At 51.7% G+C, this 7,500-nt stretch overlaps 1 non-coding gene across 1 annotated transcript in view; it reads right to left on the minus strand.

The window, feature by feature from the left end:
- Positions 1–7,500, minus strand: part of LOC122251474 (uncharacterized) — a 97,622-nt gene that overhangs the window by 8,106 nt on the left and 82,016 nt on the right. Inside the window, exon 6 of the transcript XR_015190634.1 lies at positions 937–1,088. This is a non-coding gene — a transcript (uncharacterized LOC122251474). The remainder of the gene's footprint in view (positions 1–936; positions 1,089–7,500) is intronic.

Here is a 7,500-nt window from a genome sequence, read left to right on the forward strand (position 1 = left end):
TTCCCCTTATCCTCACCCCCATTCTCCCCTTTCTCCCTCTCCTCACTCCTTTACTCTCCCCATCTCCCTAAAAAACTATCCCCCTTCCCCCTTTCCTCCTTCTTTTCCTCACGCCCCCACATTCCCCTCTCCCCTTCCCCTTTTTCCCCTACCCCCCCCCCGCGTGATGAAACTATAAGCAGCCCATAACCCTTGGTCAGGCTTCCCTTCGTCACTCATTACAGCTCATTAACTCGTCCCCAATTAGACCTTGGGGGTAATTTTCCCCAAATTATATTCTCGCGCAAGATTAACCTTGTTATTTTTTTTGCAATTTAACTGTTTTTTTTATTTTTATTTTTTTCTGTTTGTTCTTGTTATCTGTTTATTGTTTCCATCGTTTATTTATTTTTTTAAATCTTTCTTTTTTGTTTCTCTCTGTCTCTCTCTCTAATCCCTTCCCTCCCACCCCTTCCCCACCTCATCCTCCCCTCGCTTCCTCACAACAATCCCCATCCCCTCTTCCTTAACCACTCCTCCCTCCTCCCTTTCTACACAAGCCCTTCCCTCTCCCTCTCCTCCTTCACACCCTTCCCCTTTCCTTCCACACAACTCCCTCCCCCTCCCACTTCCTCCCCTTTCCTCCCACACCCTATCCATCCCTCTCCCATCACCCCTCGCTTTCTCCCCACAATCCCCTAGACACTCACCCCTATCCACCCTTCCACACCCCTCCCCTCTCCTCCCCTCCTTTCCTCCATCCCCTCTCCTTCCTCCCCTCCCCTCCCCTACCTCTCCCACGCCTCTCTTACCTCTCCCCTCCTTACCCCCATCCCCTACGTCTCCCCCCTCCCCACTCCCCATTCCATCCCCTCCCCCCCTCTCCTATCCCCCCTACCATTCTTCCCCCACTCCCTCAACCCCCACCCCCCCACCTCCCCTCCCCTCGACACGCACCTGCCTCTCCTCTTCGTCGTCATCATCGTCCATGACCTCCGGGTTCTTCTCCTTGAACTCCTTCCTCCTGACGCAGACCTCGATGCTGAGCATGAGCACCACGACGCCGCAGAAGATGACGACGGGGCCGATCAGCACGAAGGGGTTGTAGCCTGGAGGGAGGGACGCGGAGGGCGGGGTCAGTTAGTCAGTCGGTTTGGAAGGAGAGATGAGAGAGAGAGAGAGAGAGAGAGAGGGGAAAGGAGAATTTGGGAGGGGGAGGAGGGAGGAGGGGAGGAAGGAGAGAGAGAGAGAGAGAGAGAGGGGAGGAAGAGAGAGCGAGAGAGAGAGTGAGAGAGAGAGAGAGGGGGGTTGGGGTTGGGGGTTTGGGGGGGGGGGGGGTTGGGGTTAGAGGGGTTTGGGGGGTTGGGGAGGGGGGGGGGGGTGGGGGGGGGGGGGGGGGGGGGGGGGGGGGGGGGGGGGGGGAGAGGGGGGGGAGAAGGGGTGAATTTGGAGAGATAAGAGAGGGTTTGGGAGAGGGGAGAGAGTAACTTTGGAGAGTTTCGAGAGAGGAAAAAGGGAGTTAAAGTGTCTAACGGGGACTAGAGAGAAAGACGAGAGGGAGTGGGGGAGAGTTCAGAGAGGGGAAAGGAGGGTGGGTTTAGAGAGTGGGATGAGGGGGAGTGGAGGAGAGTTTTATCAGCACGAGGGGTTGTAGCCTGGAGGGAGGGAGACGGAAGGAGAAAAAAGGGGGAGTTTGGAGGTTTTTTAAAAAGGTTTGAGGGGGGATGTGACTAGGGGAAATTTAGAGAGGGAAAAGGGTGAGTTTGGAGAGTTTAAAGAGGAAAAGGAGTGACTTTGGAGAGTTTAGAGAGGGAGAGGAGTGAATTTGGAGAGTTTGGAGAGGGCATGGAGAGGTGGGAAGGAGGGAGTGAGTTTGAGTGGGAGGAGTGGGTATGTTTAGAAGCGTAGTGAGTGAGTTTGGAGAGTCTTGAGAGGAGGAAGAAAGAGAGGGATGAGTTGGAAGTGTTCAGACATTGAGAAAGGGGGTATGAGCGGGAGGGAAGGAGTGAGGGGGAGGGAAGGAGTGAGGGGGAGGGAAGGAGTGAGGGGGAGGGAAGGAGTGAGGGGGAGGGAAGGAGTGAGGGGGAGGGAAGGAGTGAGGGGGAGGGAAGGAGTGAGGGGGAGGGAAGGAGTGAGGGGGAGGGAAGGAGGGAGGGGGAGGGAAGGAGTGGGGGGGGGAGGGGGAGGGAAACGGGTAATGGGGAGGGAAGGAGAGTAAGGGAGGGGAGGGAAGGAGTGAGGGGACGGGAAGGCAGTTGAGGGGAGGGAAGGAGGTGAGGGGTATGGAATGGGGAGAGAGGTAGGGAAGGATTGAGGGGGATGGAAGGAGTGAGAGGGGAGGGCAGGAGTGACGGGGGAGGGAAGGACGTGAGGGGGGCGAAGGGAAGGAGTGAGGGACGGAGGGAGGGATGAGGGGGAGGGAACGAGGTAGTGAGAGGATGAGGGAAGGAGTGAGGGGGAGGGAAGGAGTGAGGGGGAGGGAAGGAGTGAGGGGGAGGGAAGGAGTGAGGGGGAGGGAAGGAGTGAGGGGGAGGGGAAGGACGTGAGGAAGGAGTGAGGGGGGGAGGAGTGAGGGGGGAGGAAAGGAGGTGAGGGGGAGGGAAGGAGTGAGGGGGAGGGAAGGGAATATGAGGGGGAGGGAAGGAGTGAGGGGGAGGGAAGGAGTGAGGGGGAGGGAAGGAGTGAGGGGGAGGGAAGGAGTAAGGGGGAGGGAAGGAGTGAGGGGGAGGGAAGGAGTGAGGGGGAGGGAAGGAGTGAGGGGGAGGGAAGGAGTGAGGGGGAGGGAAGGAGTGAGGGGGAGGGAAGGAGTGAGGGGGAGGGAAGGAGTGAGGGGGAGGGAGGGAGAGAGGGGGAGGGAAGGAGATGAAGGGGGAGGGGAAGGAAGTGAGGGGGGGAGGGAAGGAGTGAGGGGGAGGGAAGGAGTGAGGGGGAGGGAAGGAGTGAGGGGGAGGGAAGGAGTGAGGGGGAGGGAAGGAGTGAGGGGGAGGGAAGGAGTGAGGGGGAGGGAAGGAGTGAGGGGGAGGGAAGGAGTGAGGGGGAGGGAAGGAGTGAGGGGGAGGGAAGGAGTGAGGGGGAGGGAAGGAGTAAGGGGGAGGGAAGGAGTGAGGGGGAGGGAAGGAGTGAGGGGGAGGGAAGGAGTGAGGGGGAGGGAAGGAGGGAGGGGGAGGGAAGGAGTGATGGGGGAGAGGGTAAGGAGGTGAGTGTCAAAGGGGTGGGGAAGGTAATGAGGGGGAGGGGGGAAGGAGTGAGGGGGAGGGAAGGAGGGAGGGGGAGGGAAGGAGTGAGGAGCGGGGGGGAAGGGTATGTGGGGGGGAGGTGAGGAGGTGCGTAAAGGAGGGGGATGCTCGGAAGAGAGGGAGAATGAGGGGGAAGGGAAGGAGTGAGAGAGTTTAGACCTGCTTGGAAGATTAAAATTTATACTGCGTGAAAGAATCTAACTTTTGATTCAGTTTAGATTCGACCGAGATTCAGTCTAGTGAAAAGGGAGAGTTCAGAATAAGGGTGACAGCGATGCATTTAAACACACCCTAACCCACCCACCTCAGAAGAAGGTGGGTGGGTGAGTGGGTGGGTGAGTGGGTTTAAGTAGGTGGGGTAAGCTCTAAGGACCAGATTCAAGTGAAGGAAGTATAGTATAAGTATAGTTTCATTCTTACGAAGGAGAGTTCAGAGGCAGCGAGCAGAGTTTAGAAGTTGAGACGATAGTTTAGAAATTCGTTGTTGCGGATCCCAAAACACGTGTCGAAAACATGTCTCGACGTGTTCGGGATTGTGAAAGATCGGGGTGTGTTATGATGAGGGTGGTAATACTCATGGTGATTTTGATGAGGGTGGTGGTGGTGATGGTGGTGATGGTGGTGGTGGTAGTGGTAATAGAGGTGGTGATGATGGTGGTGATGAGATGGAAATGATGAGGATGATGATGATAGCGGTGGTGGTGGTGGTGATGATGGTGGTGGTGGTGATAATGATGACATGGTGATAATGATGATGATGATGATGACGATGCCACTCATGATAATGTTCCTGTTGATGTCAATAGCATCGAAAAAGTATGGTTTTCCTTTTTTTTCTTTTTTTCTTTTCCTTTTCTGTTTATTGTCTTTTATGTTTATTTGTCTGCTTGCTTCTCTTTCTCTCTCTCAATCTCTCTCTTTTGCTTTTATTCTTCTTCTCCTTATCATTATTATTGTCGTTATTAATCTTATCATTTACATTTTTATTTTTATATTTCGCGTGTTGCCACAATCACGTCCGTCTATCTATCCATATATTTATCCTACCTTTTCTCTTCCTCTCCTTGCTCCTCCATCTTACCCTCCTTCCTTCTCCTTCTCTTCCTTCCTCCTCTTTCTCCTCCTATTCCTTTCCTTCGCACTTCCATTTTCCTTCTCCTCCTCCCTCCCGACACTCCTCCCCTCTCCTCCCTGTCCCTCCTCCTCTCATTCCTCTTACTTCCCTTTCTTCTTCCCCCCTCCCCCTTCCTTTCTCTTCTCTCTCTTCCCCCCTCCTCCCCTTCCGCTTCCCTTTCCCTCTTCTTTCTTCCCTCTCTCCATTATTCCTCCCCCCTTATAAATTCTCTTTCGTTCTCCATGATTTCGTCTCTCCTCCCTTTCACCCCTTTCCCTCCTACTCCCACCCCCTCTTCTCTCTTTCTCCCTTCCCCTCCCCATCCCTCTCCTCTCTTTCTCCCTTCCTCTTCCCCTCTTCTCCTCTCCTCTCTTTCTCCCCTCGTCCTCCTCCCCTCCCTTCCTCTTCCCCTCTCCTCTCTTTCTCCACTCGTCCTCTTCCCCTCCCCATCCCCCTCTCCCCTCCCTTCCCCTCCCCCTCCCTCTCTCCCCTCCTCTTCCTCCCCCTCCCTCTCTCCCCTCCTCTCCCCGTCCCTCTCTCCCCTCCTCTCCCCCTCCCTTCCTCTTCCCCCATCCCTCTCCTCTCTTTCTCCCCTCCCTTCCCCTCTCCTCTCTTTCTCCACTCGTCCTCTTCCCCTCCCCATCCCCCTCTCCCCTCGTCCTCTCCCCCTCCCTTCCTCTCCCCCCCTTTCAGTCCCCCCCACCCCCGCCCTCTTCCTTAATCGCCTCAGCGCAACCGGGCATTTTTCACTTCCGTCTGAGACCTCGCGACGTGGCCACAGCTGATCAGCAACACAGATAAAAGACCTTCTAACAGCCAAGAGAAAATCGTAAATATGCGCTTATCTGTGTTCCCTTTTTTTCTCTTTCAGTTTTAAAGCTGTTTTTTTTTAATCGTCTTTTATTTCTGTTTATTTGGTTGCCCGTCAGTCTGTCTTTCTGTCTCTCTCTCTCTCTCTGTCTCTCTCTCTCTCTCTCTCTCTATCTCCCTCTCTTTCTCTCTGTGTGGCTATAATCTATACATTTCTTCTAACGAAACATTTTTTATTATTTCATTAAAAAAAAATATATATATTCTAGAGTTACGAATCTCCAGCTACAAACCAACACACACTCGAACACACAAACGACCCAACACACATACCAATAACCCCCCCTCCTCCCCGCAACCCCCAACACACACACACCAACCGCCCCTCCCCCCCTCTATACACACACAGTCCTCGAGAAATGAACGGTTTGAACAGCCACCTCTATCGATTGAACAAGGGGACTGCACTTGGTGGCTTGAACACTGACCCGGCGCCGATGCATTAGGACCACGAAAAAGTCCTTATTTCTTTTCTTTAGCAGGGGGGCGGTTATGAGGGGGAGGGAGGGGGAGGGAGGGGGAGGTGCTGTTCCTCCCCCTTTCTCTCCTCTGTTTATATATGTATATTTTTTATATTTTATATATATATATATTTCTCTCTTTTTCTCTCTTTCACTCTATCTCTTTCTTTCACTCTTTCACTCTAACTCTTTCTCTCTCTCTCTCTTTCTCTCTCTGTCCCTTTCTCTTTCTCAATTTATCTCTCTCCAATCCCTCCCCTTCCTCTCTCTCTATGCCTGTGTCTGTCTATTTGTTACCCCTTATCTCTATTCCCTCTCTTTCTCTCTCTCCAATCCCTCCCCCTCCTCTCTCTCTCTATGCCTGTATCTATCTGTTCGTTTCTCTTTATATCTCTATTCCCTCTCTTTCTCTCCCTCCAATCCCTCCCCTTCCTCTCTCTCTATGTCTGTGTCTGTCTGTTCGTTTCTCTTTATCTCTATTCCCTCTCTTTCTCTCACTTTCTCTCTCTCCAATCCCCCTTCTCTCTCTCTATGTCTGTATCTGATTGTTCGTTTCTCTTTATATCTCTATTCCCTCTCTTTCTCTCACTTTCTCTCTCTCCAATCCCCCTCCTCTCTCTCTATGTCTGTGTCTGTCTGTTCGTTTCTCTTTATCTCTATTCCCTCTCTTTCTCTCTCTCCAATCCTTCCCCCTCCTCTCTCTCTCTATGTCTGTATCTGTCTGTTCGTTTCTCTTTATATCTCTATTCCCTCTCTTTCTCTCACTTTCTCTCTCTCCAATCCTTCCCCCTCCTCTCTCTCTATGTCTGTGTCTGTCTGTTCGTTTCTCTCTATCTCTATTCCCTCTCTTTCTCTCACTTTCTCTCTCTCCAATCCTTCCCCCTCCTCTCTCTCTCTATGTCTGTATCTGTCTGTTCGTTCCTCTTTATATCTCTATTCCCTCTCTTTCTCTCTCTCCAATCCCCCTCCTCTCTCTCTCTATGTCTGTATCTATCTGTTCGTTTCTCTCTATCTCTCTTCCCTCTCTTTCTCTCCCTCCCTCTCCCTCTCCCTCTCCAACGTCCGTCTTGCCTGAGAGTTTTGGGAGTTGGAGATCAGAGAAAAAAGGTAAAACGTCGAAGAACAAGAAGCGCCTCCAGGAAAAGAAACGAAAAGGAGGTTTTTGGAAGACCAGATTAAAGAAGTTGAGCGCGGAACTCCTTCGAAAATTGCTGATTTGTGCAAGTCCTTGATCAGCAATTGCAGATCCCTCTTCCATCCGCCTTCCTCGCCACATGCATATATACATATATTCACACACGCATACATACGCGCGCATAAACACACACACACAGAAATACACACACACTCATACGCACACACGTACACACACACTTACATACATAAACACACACACACACACTCATACACACACACACACACACACACACACACACACACACACACACACACTATATATATACATCACATATATATAATATATATATATATATATATATATATATATATATATATATATATATATATATATATACATACATACACACACACACACACACACACACAAACACACACACACACACACTCACACACAAATACATACATAAATACAAACAACCCCACATATCAAAGGCGAATATGCAAATAGGCGTGGCAAGGCCATAGCTTTCATCAGAAGTGCCAATAAACGCACATAATTACGCAGCTGTCAACCTCAGCAACACAAATTTCCCCCCCCCAAGTTCAGTATAAACAACGGTACAGTATTGATCGAGGCCATTTCTGCGTGATTCCTTGTCGAGGCAACGAGCAGCAGACGCGACGGGGAGAGTGAGCTAAT

The sequence above is a fragment of the Penaeus japonicus genome, unplaced genomic scaffold (assembly GCF_977035675.1).
Source record: "Penaeus japonicus unplaced genomic scaffold, GWHDUDI00000001_assembly GWHDUDI00000037, whole genome shotgun sequence".
NCBI lineage: Eukaryota > Metazoa > Arthropoda > Malacostraca > Decapoda > Penaeidae > Penaeus > Penaeus japonicus.